The following is a 20,734-nucleotide window of genomic DNA, read 5'->3' as shown; positions in this document are numbered from 1 at the left end:
GTTCTTTTTCTTTTTGCAGTGATGACATTCCATCAGTGAGTGATCGGTGTTGTTACAGGAAGAAAGGTAATTAAAACGAGATCTTTGATCCTCTATTTTTTGTGCATTTTTTGCAGCTCTTCAATATAAACACATTTATTTATCGGTTCTGAAAATTTGCTGCTCATGTTTAAGCAACAAAGAACAACCGCAGCAGTCTGCCAGCTGCCGTCCTGAACCCACTTACTCAGAGGCAAGCCGCAATGAGTCCAGTTGGGCTGACTCCTTAGTAAGGGTGCATACACACCAACCCATTTGTAGCACAAACATGTACTTTTCCTCAATCCAGAATCATTCATCCTCAGCTACTACAAGTGCCACATAATACCCATTGAGCATTTGTGAGAACGCAATCATTTAGTGTGGCAGTATCTACCCTTTGGAACTCCCTGCCTATTGATATCAAGCAGACACACACACTCTATTATTTTTGGCGCCTGTGAAAAACATTCTTGTTTAAACACGCCTGCCGAGATACTTCAGAAGCTGAAGTAATTTAAATCAGATTTAACTTTTGCATGTTTTAAAGTATGGGTGTCATTTTCCCTTTGATTTCCTTGTTGTTGTTTTTAGTAAACCACTTTGAGGTGTGTGTGTGTTTCAATCAAGCCGTGCATAATTTTTATGAAATAATTAAATATAACATGCTGCTTCCAGTTTAGATGAGTTCTAGATCCTCTTGCCCACAGGGGTGGGTCTGGTTACTTGGTAGGTTAGCCAAGAAGAAGGAAGTGGTGATAGCGATATGGCTTTGACCCACCCACAATGTCATTGGGCAGGTGTAGTTACACCCCCTGCCAAATAATAATAATAATAATAATAATAATACCACAACTACCTACATCTGTTTCCAAATGGATACACTTCAGAGTAATGTGGGATCAGTCTGCAATGAGCTTTTATTTTAGGAATGAAACCAGTGTCTCAAAAAGCGCTTTTCAGGGGCAAAATATATGCAATAGATCTAGGTGGTGTGTAGCCTATGCAGGGGTGGGGGGGAAAGCAGCCTTCATTGATTCCGGAATCTATTGTGTGTACGCAGCCTAGGTATTTGATTGTGTTATGATTGTCATTGGATGAGAACATTTTAAAAGAAATGGAAGTCTCATTTTATTTCTGACTGAAGCAACTTTGGTGGCTGATTCTCCATCCCAGCCTTTGCCAGTTTGGTGGCCTCCAGGTGTTTTGGATTGCAACTTCCATCAGCCGCAGTCACCGCTTGGCTTCTCTAGCCAAAGTTAATGACGCTCCTCCGAGTTAACCAAGTGAGAGGTGAAAACGTAGGCGAGCTAAACGGCATAGCAAAGCACTTACTAATTTCAGGATGGAAATTGCTCTGAGCAGGGAGGCTGGAGGGTGGGAGCCGAAACCAGCATTTGTACCTGTTCCTTTTCATGCAGGAGTCCTCCTCCTCAACTCTCTCGCTTCCTATAATATGCTTCATTTTATCGGAAGGCCTGCCTGACTTTTTTTGTCCTTTTCCCGGGCCACCATAATTTCTTACCCTGCAGCCAGCTTGCGGGAGGATACTTGGGAAGGCTCCTGAATTAAATCTGCATTTGTCCTCTGTGGCTAGGATCCAAGAGCGCCGTATGCACAGAGCCTGGCCTTCCTTTGAAGTCTCCCCTGCAGCCGCTAGCTGTTTTTTAAGTTTTAACTTTAAAAATTTAAACTGAAAAGTGGGCTGTCCCTTCAGCATGTGGTGGAAACTTCAAAGGAGCCCCTAGCTGAGATATTTTCCTCTGTTGTTTTCGTTTGCAAGTCTTGGGAACGACCTAAAAAAAAGAAAGAAAAAGGGCATCACATGCACACCCTGGTTCATTCCCATACTAACTGCAGCAGTGATGTCTTTTTCACTTGTCTGTCTGAGCAGCCCCTTTATGGGGATTAAGTTCCTGCTGTTAGGTGCTGTCGCATAGCACCTTGGCCTGATTCTCCCAATCAGCTGAATTTATTTGAGTGTGGTTCTGGTAAAAAAACACACAACACCATGAATTTCAAAACCATGTGCTGCATCACTTTTGGATTTGGATCGGGCAATCACATCTATTGTTGGGATGCTACAGAGTTACCGTATTTTTCGCTCTATAAGACGCACCAGACCTCAAGACGCACCTAGTTTTTGGAGGAGGAAAACAAGAAAAAAAATATATTCTGAATATCAGAAGCCAGAACAGCAAGAGGGATCGCTGCGCAGCGAAAGCAGCGATCCCTCTTGCTGTTCTGGTTTCTGGGATAGCTGCGCAGCCTGCATTCGCTCCATAAGACGCACACACATTCCCCCTTACTTTTTAGGAGGGAAAAAGTGAGTCTTATAGAGCAAAAAATATGATACCTGTCCTCAGAGGAGGCTGCCCGTTGCTTCTTTGGATGAGTCTCAGATCTCACCTTTCCAAATCAAATTGTATACTCAGGATGGGGACTCACTCAGGAGCTCCAGGCTGATAGGCTCTTCTGAAGGTGGGTTCTTACTCTTTCACCTCCAACTGTGACATCCAACCTAAACTTCTTTTGTTTAAGGACATGCCAGTGGTCAGAAGTTTGGAGAAACAGTTTTAAAGAACAGCTTTTAGATGCTGGCAGAAACAGATAAGGTAAATAACAGCCTCTGTTCCTCAGATGAGAGGTGGGAGAGGATTATTACATGGTCTGGTGGGTGTGGGGCATGAGCCCATTAGTGCTTCCAAAATGGGAAGAGCATCTTACTTGAGTCTCCTTGGTGGTGATCCTTTGCATGTGAGTTGTAATATTGTTGAGTGTGAGTGGGTTTGTTTTTGAGTGGTTAGTAAATAGAAAAAAATTGCTTGAGGTAGCAAATGTATGCAGTGGTGTGAAATGAGTGGCAAGCAGGACTGTTTATAATGTAGAATCATAGAATCATAGAATCATAGAGTTGGAAGAGACCACAAGGGCCATCGAGTCCAACCCCCTGCCAAGCTACCGCTCTCTGATTTTATTTACATGCGTATTGATTATGGATATGGATATTGTTTTTGCATTCTGTTATGTAAATAATTTTACATGGTTTTTATTGTAACATAGATAGACAGATGGACACTTGCATACTGCTTTGAGATCTTCTGATAGAAAACAGGCTATAATTTATTGCATTTACACCTCTTCTTTCCTCCAAGGAGCTCAAGGAGATGCACATGATTTCCCCCTCTTTCCATTTTGTCCTCACATCAAGCCTGTGAGGGAAGTTTGGTAGAGAGACAGTACCTCGCCCAAGGTTACACCCATTGGCCTTCATGGCCAATGGTGATTTGAAGCCTTGTTTCGCACATCCTAGTCTGACACTAAGACACACTGAAGGAGCGTCTCCACCCCCATCATTCTGCCCGGACGCTGAGGTCCAGCGCCGAGGGCCTTCTGGCGGTTCCCTCATTGCGAGAAGCAAAGCTACAGGGAACCAGGCAGAGGGCCTTTTCGGTAGTGGCGCCCGCCCTGTGGAACGCCCTCCCATCAGATGTCAAAATGATAAACAACTACCTGACATTCAGAAGACATCTTAAGGCAGCCCTGTTCAGGGAAGTTTTTAATGTATGATATTTTAGTGTTTTTTGGTTTCTATGGAAGCCGCCCAGAGTGGCTGGGGAAACCCAGCCAGATGGGCGGGGTACAAATAATAAATTATTATTATTATTATTATTATTATTATTATTATTATTATTATTATTATAAATGAATTATATTGGAGGGTGTTTGACTCTGGCCTGCTCCTCCTTCCCAATGTGAGAAACAAAAACAAATTCTGTTTGCTTCCCCTGCTTTGTTTGCACAGCAAGCCCAAGAGCCAACGAGGCGGAGTGAGAGGCTGGCCTGCGTTGTCTTTCCTCCTCACCTTTGGGCATGCCCTGAATGCCCTCTGCCCATATCACGGATGCCCCCAGACATCCGAGGCTGGCTCTGGAGGCCTCTCTCCCTCATGCCCCTGTGCAAGGTCTGAGCACCTCACTGGCCCCCAGAGAGCAGACCCTAGCAGATAACCTTGCACCTGAAGATCGCAAAACCCGTCTGCTTGAGTGTGATGCTCCCTGATGGCTGATGCAGGCAGGCTGCATTTTTACACCCTCCTCCTCCCTTCTCCTCCCTCTTCCCCAACTCCATGAAGTGCAGACTTTGGGTGTTTTGCTGCCAAAGGGGGGGGGCGCGAGAGAAGGGAAAGGAATGAAATATTTACAACTCTTCTCTCCCTCGCTTGTTGCCCTGAAGCATTTTGGAAGGGGAAAGAAAGAGCAACATGGAAAGGGCTCCTGTGGTATAAATATGCTGGTTTGTTTATTCCGCCAGCCACGGCTGCTGCCGCTGCAGCCACTACTCAACCTTGGTTTGTTTCGATTTTTTGCAAGTCCTAGTTTGCCAAGAGATGGCTACCATGGATTTCCTCATGGGAAGCTATATGCAGGTTGATGGAGGGGGTGTGATCACCTTTGTGAGGGAAGCAGGTCCAGTTGTGTGCCAGTGGCAGTTGTGCAGTTAAAGGCAGATACAACGATGTGTGTATGTAGGAATGAGAGACATACAGGACTATGTTTTCTGTGAACAGGACCATACAGCTGTTTTCTCCTTTACCTGTTTATGCATCTTGTCTGGCTGCACCTGCCCATCCCCCACCCCACGCCGTGATGGTTAGGGATATAAGGAAGCATCATTTTCCATCTTGCCCTCTAGTCATGACATTCAGCACCGTTTCTGTTCTACTGCAGTTTGTCTTCCACCAACCCCCCCCCCCACATTATTTGTCTCTGTGTCCGCCGTGGCAGAATTTTACATTATTACATAAATTGTGTTGTTAAGTTGCTTCACCCCATTCATAGCCATATAAAGAAAACATAATGCCAAAGGGAGGAAAACATAATCAATTACATATCCTTTGAGGAATGAAAGCAACAACAGTAGCAAATGCTGATCGCATTCACCAGATTTGTTTCCGTTTTGGATGTGGGACGAATGAGCGAATATTGGTGATTTCCACTCCTGTTTCTCTCTTTGTCAGAATTCTCCGACACCTCTGGTAATGGTGAAAGATTTTTGGGTGGGTCAGTGTAATATCTGTGAAGGTTCCATTCACACATGTAAGTTACAGTTCGTTGTTGCAATTGTCAAGAGGAAAACATGTATGTGTGAAATTGCCCAGTGGTCTTGAAGTTGATATTTGGAGATTTTATTTCATTTTATTTTTTAAAAGCAAGGTTTCTCACCAAACCTGGTAGAGAGTGACTTTCTGGTTTCTATTGCTTCCTGTGGCTCAGTGACTTCCTTGCATTGTGGGGCCTTTCCAGACATCCATTTTATGGTGCACTCATTATGATTTATGCTAAAGATGGTATTATTATTTATTAAATTTATATACCACCCTTCATCAAGAGACCACAGAATGGTTTACATGCAATCTTGCTTTCAGTACTGTTTCGTGCCTGCAAAAATTTTGGGGCATCCATACTGGTTTGTTTCTAATCAGTGCACGTCCTGTAACTTCCTGCTGAAATTTTGGTAACTTTTCATACCGCAAACATCCCGAGGGAGAGAGGGCTGTCTCACTTTTGTTCTATGATAGTGCAAGAGTGCCCTTCCAGATGACAATAACGTGATAACATTTGGAAAGCATTGTAGAATGACTAAGAAAGTTGAACGATCTGTGGATTGTCCAGTAATAATCCATCACTAATGCACCATTATTGCACGCACCAATGACATGTTGCAGAATACATCCCCAACATCCCAAAACAAACTGGAGGGGACCTTGAAGGCTTTGCTAATAGGTCAAAGTTGGGAAATATGATATGATAGCCATGTTCAAACATATAAAAGGAAGTCACATAGAGGAGGGAGAAAGGTTGTTTTCTGCTGCTCCAGAGAAGCGGACACGGAGCAATGGATCCAAACTACAAGAAAGAAGATTCCACCTAAACATTAGGAAGAACTTCCTGACAGTAAGAGCTGTTCGACAGTGGAATTTGCTGCCAAGGAGTGTGGTGGAGTCTCCTACTTTGGAGGTCTTTAAGCAGAGGCTTGACAACCATATGTCAGGAGTGCTCTGATGGTGTTTCCTGCTTGGCAGGGGGTTGGACTCGGTGGCCCTTGTGGTCTATTCCAACTCTATGATTCTATGAAATAGATGCACTGTAGTTCTGGAGTACTGCATGCTTCTTCCATAGGAGGTCCAGCAAATGGTTCTCATTTGTGCAGTGGAACTACAGTTCCCATGATTATTTGGGTGAAGCTTGACTATTTTAGTGGTCTGATACTGCTTTAAGTGTATAGTGCAGATGCAAGTCCTATTCAGAGTAAACCCACTGAAACTAATGGACCTAAAATGGTCATGTTAATTCATTTCAATGGGTCTATGCTGGGTAGAAGTAGCACTGGATACAGCCCAGATAGACCCCACTGCCTCGTCCCTGCACTGCTGTGTTTTGTTCTGAACAAAGGCTGGAGATACATTAATTAAAACTGCTAAAGACAATGATTACAGAAGGAGGAGGGACAGATTTGAGGAAATAAGGAATTCCAAACCAGCAACTCCAAAGCTCATGGAAGTACAATATTTATGTCCTGAGCTGTGAGCTTAGCCAAGTTTTCTCCCAAGGAGCATTGGTAACTGAATCTGGGCTGCGTGGGACCCGGAGACACATTGTTCTGATTGAATAATTAATGCAGAGTTAATTGAGGCTTTTACGAGTGGAGGGGCGGGTGGCAGAACTCAGCCTGCGTGGATGTGCAGCATCCCAGGGGAAGCTTGCTTTTCAGTTCTCCAGAGAAATCCTCTGCAGCTTTCCACTCCCCTTTCTGATTACTATTAGTATTATTTCAGATTTCTGTCCCGTCTTTCCTCTCAAAGGACCTCAGGTCAGCAAAACAACAAAGTGGCAAAACAATAACATAAGAACAGGAAGACGAGCCTGCTGAATCAGGGCATAGCCCATCTTGTCCAGCATCCACCAACAGATGCCTCTGGGAAACCATCAAGCAGGATCTGAGCACAAGAGCCCAATCCCCTCCTGTGGTTTCCAGCAAGTGGTATTCAGAAGCATTACTGCCTGAGTGTGGAGGCAGAGCATAACCATCATGGCTAGTAGCTATCAATAGCATTATCCCCTATGAATTTGTCCAGTCCTTTTTTAAAGCCATCCACATAGGTGGCCATCATTGCTTCCTGTGGCAGTGAGTTCCATAGTTTAACTGTGCACTATTTGAAGAAGTACTTCCTTTTATCTGCCCTGAATCTTCTAACATTCAGTTTCATTGGATGCATACGAGTTCTAGTGTTATGAGAGAGGGAGAAAATATTTTCTTCATCCACTTTCTCCATGACTTTTCTCTATAGACTCAAAAGTCCTAAATGCTGCAAACTTTCTTCATAGCGGAACAATACAGTAAAAAATAAAATAAAGCCATATTTAAAACAGTTTAGAACATTTAAAAACCTAGGGTTGTATCCATTGCCAGCCCTACCCATTGAAACTCATAAGCACGGCTAACTAGGTTCATTAATTTTAGTGGGTCTACTCTATAAGTAGAACTTGGTTGGATACAAACCTCTAGCAACTGGCCGAATTCAGCATAATGTCGAAAACCCATAAAAAATCTCAAAACATTTTGAAACAGTCACATAACATTACGCTGACAGCTTATAATTTCAGAGTTGCTGCGAATAGCACATTTTAGTTGTCGCATGCCTAGGTGAAAAGGGATGTTATTACAGTATTTTTCCGTCTATAAGACGCCCCCGTGTATAAGACGCCCCCTATTTTGGGGGACTCCAATTTTAAAAAATGGGGGGAGATGTATCCGTGTATAAGATGCCCCCAAAATTTTGACATTATTTTAAAGGGGGGAAACCTAGTCTTTTACACGGAAAAATACGGTAAATTCCTCTGATTATTATAAGGGAGACAGCCATACCTTGTTTGGAAGGCAAGGAGCCACCAGTAAGAAGGCCCTGTCATGGTTCAGCTCCAAGGGGGTATTACTACTAACAAGCAGCAGTAAAGCTAATGCTATTAAGGCTGCGTTGACATAAGTATAGTAGTAGATAGGTAGCCGTGTTGGTCTGCCATAGTCAAAATAAAAAAATTCCTTCCAGTAGCACCTTAAAGACCAACTAAGTTACCGTATTTTTCGCTCTATAACACGCACCTGACCATAACACGCATGTAGTTTTTAGAGGAGGAAAACGAGGAAAAAATATTCTAAATGAAACAGTGGATGTATGATTTTTATGGTTCATGCTGTGGCCACAGACATGTGATCTGACAGTGACTTTGGGGTAGCCCAATGCAAAAATTCTGAGGATCCATGTGGATCCGTGCTTTGTAACCACGTTTTAAGTGGGGAGGGAAGGAAAAGAACTCAAGGGACAAGGAGCTTTTCCGCGGGGAGGAGGGAGGGAAAGAGCACTGTTGCTTTAAAGGTATACTTAAGGTATTTGCCCTGTGCCTGGTTTTTTTCCCCATTTAACAGTTTGCAGCCTTTTCCTTCCGCTCCTTGTTTTGAGGCGGAATAGATTTGAGCAAGTGAGGAGGACTTGGGTTGCAGGGGATTCGCCATTAGCTGTGTAAAAGTGCTCCTCCTTGCAGCCTGAATGATAAGCAGCCACCAGCAGCAATAGAATCGAGCACAAAAAAGCGGTAGGGGCACTAGGACCCAGACAATGCTCAAATCTATCCTGCCTGAAAACAAGCTGCTCCATCCCAGCCGATCAGCTGAGAAGCGGGGGATTTGCAAGTTTCCCCCTCTCCCTCATGCCCTCCCCAGCCTTTTTTTTTACTTCCTGGTTTTCACTGGCTCAGAGCTCGAGGTTGGTTTTATTTTGCTGCTGGTTGCTTAAATTTTATCTTTCCTGCCGTCTCTCTGCAGCCTCATTTCTCTGTTTAGAGAGCGCGCAGACCTTTCCCTCCTCCCGTGTAAGCGGCTGCTGCTGGCTTTGCTGCTATGGCTCTCCTTCCTTCCCTCCCTCCTTCCTGGCTCCAGGTCGCTTTAAAGAAAGCAAAGTGAGAGCCTCGTAGAGCGTGTAAGTGGCTCCCGCTTTGCCTGACTGACGGCAGCCATGGCTCTGATCCGTGCATTCGCTCCTTAACACGCACAGGCATTTTCCCTTACTTTCTCGGAGCAAAAAAGTGCGTGTTTTGGAGCGAAATTTACGGTAGTTCTTGGTATGAGCTTTCGTGTGCATGCACACTTCTTCAGATAGTGAAGAAGTGTGCATGCACACGAAAGCTCATACCAAGAACTAACTTAGTTGGTCTTTAAGGTGCTACTGGAAGGATTTTTTTTATTTTGACATAAGTATAGTGTCTCGATCAAGGGAAGTCATAGCCCATCTGCCTTGGTCAAATATCTAAAGGGCTGTCACATGGAAAGATGGCGCAAACTTGTTTTCTCCTGCTCTGGAGGCTAGGATCTGAACCAATGGCATCAAGTTACAAGAAAGGAGATTCCGACTAAACATCAAGAAATGCTTTCTGACAGTAGGAGCCTGTTCGACAATGGAATGGTCTCCCACAAGAGGTGGTAGACTCTCCTGCCCTGGATGTTTTTAAGCAGAGGTTGAATGGCCATTTGTCATGTACTATCTTTTAAAGATTATTGCATTGCAGTGGGTTGGACTAGATGACCCTCAGTATCCCTTCCAACTCTACAATTCTATGATTCTATTATCCCATGGGCTGTAACTAGTCAGCGCTCCAGAGACCTCCAATGAATCTGAACTAATTTGTGGCACAATGTTTGGCAATGGATCTGAGTGATTTTGCTGTTAAGAGTTGAGCATAGACGTGCCGGGAGGGTATTTTGCCAGGGAGCAGGTATCTATATCTATCTGTCTTCCCACACTCAGCTTTTCCTTCATTCTTGGTTGTTGTTTGAGATAGATTTTCCACATTTACTAGGTCAGAGGTGGGCAGGGCCAAAGGCAAAAGTGGCCAAGGAGATTCATGTAAATATTACCTTTGTTCAGGAGACTATTTTCTGCACAGACACAGATGTGCTTTTGTGTGTGTGTGTGTGTGTGTGTGTGTGTGTGTGTGTGTAAGTGTGAAAGCTAGCCAAGGTAAAATACACATTACTTGCCCTGCCCAGTTTTGTATCTGGCCTCGCCCACCACCAGCATGTGGCCCCTGGAAGGTTTCCCAGAAGCAAATGTGGCCCTTGGGCTCATAAAGCCCCCCACCCAGCACTAGAACCTTAAAGTGTCTCCCTTTCTGCTTCCCCTAACAAATCCACGGCATGGCATCCACATATAAACCCCTTCCTGGAGATGATTCCCTCCCTGCTTCCCAAATCCTTGTCACTTGAGGGGGGGGGCCTTCTGTCGCTCCTCTTCTTTTCCTTGCATCATTAATGTCTTAGTGGTCATGTTGATTAATCATCGACTGCTGCTTGGGGGGGGGGGAATAAAAATAGTCAAGCTTGATAAACAGAGCAGAGACATGGGGGGGGGGGAGTTGAGCTGTGCTTGCACATATGGTGGAGGGGGGGCCATCCTTCCTTCCCTCCACCACAAATTTATCCTGGAGCGCATGATTAGGGAGGTCACTTCATTGCTGGTGCTTCAGAGAGCCACTCAAGGAGTGTTGACCCCCACAATCAGGGCTGGCCTCTCTCTCCCCTCCCCCGCCACCCCACCCCACTTTCCCCGCTGTTGCTGCTGCCGCCACCACCACTTTCAGTTTCCTAATTAAGGGCTTTTGTGCATGGTGGCCTCTTTTTCTCCCTCCCCCCCCCCCCCCCGGGGCTTTCAGCTGCCAGTCATTTTCCGCTGTGAAGCATCACCGGGTTCGCCGGGTGGGGGCAGCTAATGTATTCATTTAGACAGGAGGCTCCAGGTTTTTTTTGTTTTTTAGCATCTCTGGATGTAATGGGGATTATGGAGCAGAGGGGGCCCCTTTCCCCTAGCTTTCTTTTCAGGACCCTCTTGGCTGACAAGCAGACCTTCCTCCCCCCGCCCAACCCCCAATTGTTTTCCCTGGCCTTTCAGGAAAGTAGGGAGGAATATTTTTCCAGCAAGGACTTTCCTGGCTGGATCTCAGCCAAGGTCTGGTTGATGGTCCTGTGTTTTGGCCTGAATAGCAGGCAACAGATGCCTCTGAAAGGGGCCAGCAGGACCTCTGACCAACCAAACAGAATGCAGCCCACCACCGCTGGGACTCAGTAAACCTCCCCGATTTTGCAGTCTTAACCACACAGGCAACAGAACCAGCAGGAGGGTTGTCAGACACAATGCAGCTACAATTCATAGGTTGGTGGGCTGCGTTCAGCAAGTAGTGCTGGCCTGTTAGGGACACAGGGAGTTGCTTTCTCTTGAGTCAGAATCAATGGTCCATCTAACTCTGTGTTGTCTACTCGAACCGGCAGGGGCTGTCCAGGGTTTTTGGGCAGGGGGCATTCTCGGAAATGCCTGGGATTGAATGTGGTGCCATCTGAATGCAAAGCAGATGCTCTGCCACTGAGCTGTGGCCCTTCCCATAAGGCATAGGAAGCTGCCTTATACAGAGTCAGACCATTGGTCTATCTAGCTCAGTACTGCTTACACTGACAGGCAGGATTTTAGACCAATATCTCTTCAGCCCTACCTGGATATGCCAGGAACTGAACCAAGTACCTTCTGCATGCAAAGCTAAAACCTGACCACTGAGCAATGACCTTTCCCCTGCCCTTGAAACTTGACAGTAGGCTTCCTCTGGACATCCCCTTCATCACTATTGACTGCTTATTTATTTAAAGAATTTTTCATCCTGCTATTGAGCCAAATAAGGCTCTCAGAGTGGCTTACACATCATTTAAATAAAAAAAGGGGCAATCCCTGCTCTCAGGCTTACAGTCTAAAAAGACGCAACTCAAAATGGATTGAGAGGGAGGAGGAAATAAACACACTTAGGTTCAAGTTCTTAGTAAATGGCAATGAACAGTGGTTGAAGAAACAGGTGTCTATCTCCCGTTCAATCTGCGTGATCCTTTAACAGCAACAAGCAGGGGAATCAAGAAATCTAGGTCACCCTTTGGATGGGAGTCCAAAACATCTGGAGGTCACCTGTCTATAAATGGCTAGTCTAGGCCAGTGTTTCCCAACCGGTGTTCCGCGGCACACTAGTGCCGCCGAACGTTGCCTTGTGTTCTGTGGGAGGGAGACGGGCGAGTCGGGCGGCGAGAGGCGGGGCGGCGAGCACACGCGGGGCGGCGAGCGAGCGAGCTCCCACATCCCATCGCCGCTCGCTTCGGCCGGCCTACTGGAGGAAGGCGCGAAAACCTCGCGCATGCGCAGGCCTTCCGCCTGCGACAGCCCAGTAGGCCGGCCGAAGCGAGCGGCGATGGGATGTGGGAGGGAGCTCGCTCGCCGCCCCGCGTGTGCTCGCCGCCCGACTCGCCTGCCTCCCTCCCACGGCACACCAGCCTACCTCCGTGGGAGGGAGGCAGGCGAGTCGGGCGGCGAGAGGCGGGGCGGCGGCGGCGAGCGCCTCGGGTGAGTCAGTCCGGCCTTAAGCCCTCCTGCAGTTTATTATATGGAGTTTCCTTCTTTCTGATGAAACGATATGCTTTTTTGCAGCAGCTCCGGGTGCTTCCTCTCCCCTCCCTCCCCCCTCACTCGTGATGCAATTCCCGCAGCAATTTACACGGCTGGGAACCCGGGAGGCGCTAGGACCCAGCCGAGCTCGCCGTGTGAGTTCTGGCTGCGGCTGGACTGCTCGGCTCGAGTTACGGAGCTCCCCGACGTGCTGAGCTCGCCGTCTCACCGACCGGCCTCCTCCTCCTCTACCCGAGGAATTGCAACAAAACCCGCCCTTATCAGCTCCGCGGCGGTCAGTCGATAGCGCGGCCCTGCGCGCACCAGCGCCCAGACATGAGCTGACGTCAATGCAGGCGCAATAATAATAATAATAAAACCCGTGTTATTTTTTGCCGATCCAAAGTGCTGGCAGGGTGGCCAACACTTAACGTGTGAACCCGAGTCCGACACGGGCCCCAACCCGCTTTTACATCACTCCTCTTGTTGTGCATTGCAAGGAAAAGCTCGATGAAAATGCGCCTAATACCAAGTACTTTTGCGGGGAGTGGGGGTGTCCTGATCTTTGCAGCAACAAAACACGCACACATCCCTCTACAGGCCGCTTTGTGGAAGATTCACTTCTTCGGCTGCTTGTCAAAATAATGTAACCTGACTGCTAATGCAACTGTTACTTTTCGTGGCCATATACCTACACGGCTAAGGTCTTTGGGAGAGCACACTGTAAATAGAAACTTACACTTTCGTGCGTCCCTCCCGGCGCGACGCTGCGCGCTGACGTCACGGGGCTGTAATGGTGGTGTGCCTCGAGATTTTTTTCATCAAACAAGTGTGCCTTTGCCCAAAAAAGGTTGGGAAACACTGGTCTAGGCAACCAGGTTCAAGCCATGCTATTGCCCTGGACATAGTCACTTGCCAATAACAATGGAGGAAAGCTACAAAGGCAAAGGTGATGTACCTGTGCATACACTGGCCATATTTGGATGTGACGCTAAACCATCGTTTAGTCCTATAGTGGCTGAACGGTAGAGATGTGGGATAAATTCGATTCAGTTCAGATTACATTTTATTTGTAACCCACCATTCTACATTGCTGTATATGCCATTGAAATGACAAAATGAGAAAGATGCAAATGAGGCATGGTGGAAAACATGACTACTAAAATAAAGAAACCAGTCTAAGTCATACTCTGTAATCCATTTGAAAAATAAATATCACACGATAAAATCAACTCTCAAAATCAGCAAATAATAAATAAACAGTAAATCATTCACAATATACAACAAATCATTACTAGGCTATAATCAATTGAAATAAGAACAAAGTCACAATACAAAGTCACAAAACACCACAGGCTGTAAAAAAAGAAGATAAACGGAGCTGCGAAGTCACATAACTTATAAAATTATAAAATGCACAAAATAGTGGGTCTCCCTGCATTTAAATAATGCCTCTCTGTTCACACTTTCTGAAACAATATGAGAAACAACAGCCATCCTTGGAAATTCTGTTTTCCAAATTGTGCAACACAATTCCCTAGCCAAGTAATATGTGTATAAAACTGTATATTCTAAGGTGAAACATGCATATGAATGCACATATTAGTGACAATAACTTACAGAAATGAAGACTTGAGGGCCAGGCTAGATGTAGTGCTATTTCACGCAATTAGCAATGACATTAATGGCTTTTAAAATTGTAAACTGCTAGCGCATAGAATCCTGATCTGCATCAGGACCATAGCTGTCAACGTTTCCCATTTTTTAAGGGAAATTCCCTTATTCCGAATAGGATTCCTCGCAAGAAAAGGGAAAAGTTGACAGCTATGATCAGGGGCAGGGTGGGGACTTGCAGGTTTGTTGAGCAAGAGCTCCAAATCGACTGTAATTGTGCAACCTGAATTTGCTGGTATATGGCTGCATCCCACCCAAAAATAACAACAGTCTGGAAGTGCCCGACATTATCTGAGTCAAGACCTGTTTATCTGAAACTGCCATTAAAGGTCATACACCAGGCAACCTGCATATCAGACAACATATCTGCTGCGGGGGTGGTTCACACCTTCAGTGGTGAGTCATCCAAGTGGGGGCTTAGCCCAGTGGTGGAGCACCTGCTTTGCATGCAAAAGGTCCCAGGTTTAACCCCCAGCATCTCCTGGAAGGACAGGGGAAGACCCCTGTCTAAAACCCTAGAGAGCCACCGCCAGTCAGTGGAGACAGTATTGAGCTAGATGGACCAGTCGTCTGACTCAGTATGGCAGCTTCCTAGGAAAGGCCAAAGCTCAGTGGTAGAGCCTCTTCTTTGCTTGCTCATTTAGCTCAGAGTTATCTATACCGACTGGCAGAGGACATTCCCAACTGTAACTGAAGTTGCGAGGGTTTGAACCTGGGGCCTTCAGCATACAAAACAGGTGATCTTCCCCTAAACTGCAGCCCTTACCTGAATAGGAATATAGGAAAGTGCCTTACACTCATCCAGGGTTTCAGACACGGGTTCTCTTCCAACTTTACCTGGAGACACCACAGATTGAACCTGGGACCTTCTGTGTACAAAGCCACTTGAGCTTATAGCCTTTCCCTGCTGGGAGTGACGCACAGAGCCGGCCATGTGGCTTTTGTCTTACTCCCTTTATTTCTCATTCCCAGTGAGAAAACCATCTGCTCTCCACCAGCTAAAGGAACAGGAGCCACCAACTGCTATTCAAACAAAAACACCAGCAAAGGGAATATCAGCCTGTCTGGATAGAAATGCCTGTAGTCTATTGACAGGGTACCTCCCTCCACTCTCCCATGTGCTGCTTTGGGAACAATAATAGGCTGAAGAGTGGGACAAAAAATATATTCAAAAAGTTAACAATGAATTCATTTGGGGTTGATGTTTCCAAATGCCTTGATGTCCCGGTTCCCCAGGTTCTGTACTGCTGGGAATTGTGCCAAGGTGCAGAGGCCTCCAGCAAGGCTCCTGTCCCATAACACACACCAGAATGAGGGCAGGGTGCTGCCTTGCTTGTGGTGACATCACATGCCTTCCCTGCTGTTGCTGCTGCTGCTGCTGTTGCTGCTGCTGCTGCTGCTGCTACTGCTTTGGCCACAGTGCCACTTTCCACAAGGCATCTGTGGTGGCCACCTGCCAGTTACCCCAAATACAATGGCGTGGCCCACATCTCTATTACCTGTCTAGATCTAGATCTTACCCATACAATGAAATACACACACACACACACACACACACACAGAGAGAGAGAGAGAGAGAGAGAGAAAGAGAGGTACCTCAGGTTAAGAACTTAATTCATTCTGGAGGTCTGTTCTTAACCTGAAATTGTTCTTAACCTGAAGCACCACTTTAGCTAATGGGGCCTCCTGCTGCTGCCGCGCCACCAGAGCATGATTTCTGTTCTCATCCTGAAGAAAAGTTCTTAACCCGAGGTACTATTTCTGGGTTAGTGGAGTCTGTAACCTGAAGCGTATGTAACCCGAGGTACCATTGTATATGGTCAGCCACATTACAGTTTGAGTAACTAAAAATGGCAAGTGACCAGCCTTGAAGGCCCCTGCACTGCTGTCAGAGAAAAGGGAAGAAGATAAGAACAGAGGGCCTTCTTGGTAGTGGTGCCCGCCCTGTGGAACGCCCTCCCTTCATATGTGAAGGAAATAAGCAGCTATCCTATCTTTAAAAGACATTTGAAGGCAGCCCTGTTTAGGGAAGTTTTTAATATTTAATGCTGTATTGTTTTTAACACTCGATTGGGAGCCGCCAAAACTCAGCCAGATGGACGGGGTATAAATAATAAATTATTATTATTATTATTATTATTATTATTATTATTATTATTATTATTATTATTATTATTATTATAACATAAGAAGAGCCTGGCTGCTGGATCAGGTCAAAGGCCCACCCATTTCACAGTGGTCAACCAGATGCCTGTGGGAAACCTGCAAGCAGGACCTGAGTGCAACAGCAACGCTCCCCACTTGTGATTCCAGGCAACTAGTATTCGAGAGGCATATTGCCTCCAAGGAGGGAAGTGAAACATCACTTTCATGATTGGTAGCCATTGTTATTAGCCTTATCCTCTTTGAATCTGCTTAATCCCTCTTTAAAGCCACCCAAAGAGAGCACAATGAATAAGGACACAAGAAGGGCGTTCTGGAGAAATCCAAGGGCTCATTTAGTCCAGCATTATGGCCTCACAGTGGCCACAGCAGATGCCTGTCAGAAGCCTGCAAGCAGGACATCTTACAGAAGGACGAGGAGAGCTGTTTGAACCCTGTTTAGCTACTAACGGTGTCCTGATGAGGTCAGGAGTGGGCACAGGGCTTGGAGGGGAGAGCTATTTTCTGAAATGGGGGTAGCTCACCTTGTCATGTGCACATTCCAGCCGAGCCAAAGGGCTTGCATATCTTCACTAGAACAGTAGAAGATGGGAGAAAAGGCACCAGATTTTATATGCTGCATTTCAGTGCACAGAGTTGGTGGTGATGGGTGGTGGTGAGGAGGGGAATGAAGACGTGAGACTTTTTCAAAGTCTGCCTGGTAGGGAGAGGGATTAATCAGGATAGAAGAGTTACAAGCAAAGCTTCACAGTGGCTCTAGAGGAAGGTATTAACCCCGGGCAAATAAAGGGCAAAGTTCTTGGGCAAAGTCTCTGGGGCTTTTTAAAGGCCAAGAGAGTAGCTGCTGAATCTGGCATGGCTGCTTACAATCACTCAACGCTCCATCATTCCCTTGATGCTGAGAGCACTCCAGGGAACGCTCTCCCTTCCTCTCCCCTATAAAGATCCTCCCTGCTTGCTCTGGAGGTGAGTAATGGGGAAATGTGGGCGCATCATGGCTTTATAATGGCAGCATTTGCAGAATATCCCAGCAGGGGGGAATGAAACTTTCCTGCTGGTCTCTTGCTGAGCATCTGGAATCCTTCCCTGGAAGCAAGCTCTAGTCTAGTAAATAGGGGTGCTTTTTTAGGGTGGGTGGGTGTGTTAGAGAGAGAACAAGCAAGCGCGAGAGAGAGATCTCAGCACAGCTGTTCCAGCTTCTACAGGCATGAGTTTTATTATTCCTGTCCAGCTTTCAGCCATCAACATTCCCTTCAAATCTGGATCTTCCAAAAATGCACAGAGAAACCTAACTTACTTCCGAGAAACCCACTCTGATGCTCATTGGGGGTGAATCTGTTGGTTTCTCTCAGTTTCTCATTTTTCCAGTCTTAAATTCAGTTCTCCACATCTCTGCAACAAATTGCAGATTTTTTATTTTAAAAAACCCTATTAAAATAATTTAAAAATCATAAAACAAAATCACAGAAAACAGGTATGAAATATCAAAGTAGAAACAAAAGGGGTGGCTAGAGACATGAGTAATACATTCCTCTCTCTTTTTTAATCCTCATGGAAAATTCAACAGCATTTTTGTGTGAATATCTCCTAACAAACACATTTTTTGTATGCAGTTTTAGGCTCATGTACACCTTTTTGCAATCAATTTTCTCTAGTGCAATGAATTTTTGTATGTTATTTTCACTTAGGCTTATTTTTATGTACATCCTTTATATATGTATTTTTGTCAACATTGGTTGGGGAGCGAGGTGTGAATTTCATTTTTTTAAAAAAGATATTTATTAAGGTTTCCAAAAAGAAAAAAATACATATATATAAAAAAGAAAAATAGCAAAAAGAAAAAAGAAAAAATACAAAGTACAGGAAAAATAAAAAAGACTTAAAAAAAGAAATCAATCTTTTCATGCCTTACATTTCATTTACTTGTTTCCCAGACCTCCTCACACCTCCCTTTTTTGTATTCCAATTCAGTTAATTAATTCAGCAATTCCTTTCCCTCTTTGTTTTTATCTTAATCCTTTAACTTAATATATTATAACTTTAGGCTCTCACCTATTAACAATCCATTTTTACATACGCCTTATAACATTACTGCTAAAACCACTTAACTTCATTCTGACATCATTCTAGCATTCATTAATTTTACAGTATTTCTGTAAATAGTCTTTAAATTTCTTCCAATCTTCTTCCACCGACTCTTCTCCCTGGTCTCGGATTCTGCCAGTCATTTCCGCCAATTCCATGTAGTCCATCACCTTCATCTGCCATTCTTCCAGAGTGGGTAGATCTTGTGTCTTCCAATACTTTGCAATAAGTATTCTTGCTGCTGTTGTAGCATACATAAAAAAAGTTCTGTCCTTCTTTGGCACCATTTGGCCGACCATGCCCAGGAGAAAGGCCTCTGGTTTCTTCAGAAAGGTATATTTTAAATACCCTTTTCATTTCATTATAAATCATCTCCCAGAAAACCTTAATCCTTGGGCACGTCCACCAAAGGTGAAAGAATGTACCTTCAGTTTCTTTACATTTCCAACATTTATTATCAGGCAAATGATAGATTTTTGCAAGCTTGACTGGTGTCATGTACCACCTGTATATCATTTTCATAATATTTTCTCTTAAGGCATTACATGCTGTAAACTTCATACCTGTGGTCCATAACTGTTCCCAGTCAGCCATCATTATGTTATGTCCAACATCTTGTGCCCATTTAATCATAGCAGATTTCACCATTTCATCCTGAGTATTCCATTTCAACAGCAAGTTATACATCTTTGACAAAATCTTGGTTTTGGGTTCTAACAGTTCTGTTTCCAATTTTGGTTTTTCCACCTGGAAGCCAATTTTCTTGTCCAAATTATATGCCTCCATTATCTGATAATAATGAAGCCAATCTCGCACTTTATTTTTTAGTTTTTCAAAACTCTGCAATTTCAATCTGTCGCGAGGTGTGAATTTCAAAGGGTGGCTGTGCTTTGGCTCGCATTGTTTCAGAAAGTGTGTATTTGTCAGTCACCTTAAACCTGAGAACAGGCCATTTCAGTAGCGGCTCCCTGCTTGTGCAATAGTTCCCTGGCTCCATTGATACATATCTTTAGGCACCAAGCAAAAACATTCCTTTTTAATCAAGCTTTTAACTATCCACGGCCTGTTTGCATAAGCAGGATGTTTTAATGTAGTGGGTTTTAAAAGTACTGGTTGTAATGGATGTATACGTTTGTTTTTTGCTAAAAAATATTTTAAGTTGCTTTGAGTGAAAAAGTGACTTAATAAATTTAATAAATAATAATGATAATAATAAAAAAGTGAACTGAATCAAATTTCTTGCCCCATCTTTAATGCTCAACACGAGGTGCTTCCAGATTGGGCCAGGGGTGCGGGGAGGTTGAATATTGTAAAATGGCTCATCGAGATACTGCAAATGGTTGATTGTCCACAGGTTTGTTGGGTTTATTAACTTGGTGGATTTCCCCCACAAAGAGGAAATCTGGGTTAAATGAGCGTGTGTTATAAAGACTGGTATTTTGATGATATGTGAACATGGCAAAAATAAATTTTTAAAAATGTATTTATGCATCCATCTTGCAATGAACACCCTGGCAATTTGTGGGAACTATTTTCAGGTGCAGTTCAGAGATATTTGAACTAATTCAGTGAATGTCATTAAAACAAACTCGTTCATTCCAGCCACTGGGCATGACCCACTCGGGCACCTGACTTGTGCCTCCAGCACCTCCATTGTACCTGGCAGAGTCGAAACAAAAAAACCAAAACAGCCAATAACCTTAACTTGATCTGGAAAGGCCTACCTTTCCCCGAAGGGCTGAATGAGTCAGAGGTGACTCAGACCTTGTAAGAAGCGGCTGCCCTTGTGCACTGATGCAAAGAAGTTCAGGTGATATGCTCTTGCTTTTCCCGTAAGGTCACCTGGCTTATGTTACATAGGGCTTTTGCAGAGCCAGACAGGAATCCAGGCCCTGTTCCCTGCCCTGGAAAAAAAAGCTTCCAGTAAAAGTCTGGAGGAGACCGCAACTGATCTGTGAGCCAGGGGCATTCATATTATCTACATAGGAAGCTGTCTTACACTGTTTCAGTTATTGTCTACAGTGACTTGCAGCGGTTCTCCAGGGTTTCAGGCAGGGGGCATTCCCAGCCTTACCAGGAGACACCAAGAATTGAACCTGGAAGCTACTGCATGGAAAGCAAGTGCTCTTCCACTGAGCTATGTCCCTTCTCCCAAAAGGAGAATTGATTTCTTTGGATTTTATCCTAGGATGCTGGGAAACTGTCTAAATGTTATTGTCTACAAAGGGTAGCTAGATGATGGTGGTTATCATTTGTATGAAGGACACC

At 44.9% G+C, this 20,734-nt stretch overlaps 1 protein-coding gene across 2 annotated transcripts in view; it reads left to right on the top strand.

The window, feature by feature from the left end:
* The window catches only part of SAMD11 (sterile alpha motif domain containing 11), a 333,961-nt gene that overhangs the window by 81,397 nt on the left and 231,830 nt on the right, over positions 1–20,734 (top strand). For both annotated transcript variants that reach the window (XM_081201459.1, XM_081201457.1), the window contains exon 3: positions 20–66. The gene's annotated coding sequence lies outside the window, so the exon portion shown is untranslated. The remainder of the gene's footprint in view (positions 1–19; positions 67–20,734) is intronic.

Source organism: Podarcis bocagei (assembly GCF_964188305.1).
Source record: "Podarcis bocagei genome assembly, chromosome: 7".
NCBI classification, from domain to species: domain Eukaryota; kingdom Metazoa; phylum Chordata; class Lepidosauria; order Squamata; family Lacertidae; genus Podarcis; species Podarcis bocagei.
Note: the sequence above shows the minus strand (reverse complement) of the source record. Positions and strands in the feature narration are given on the sequence as shown.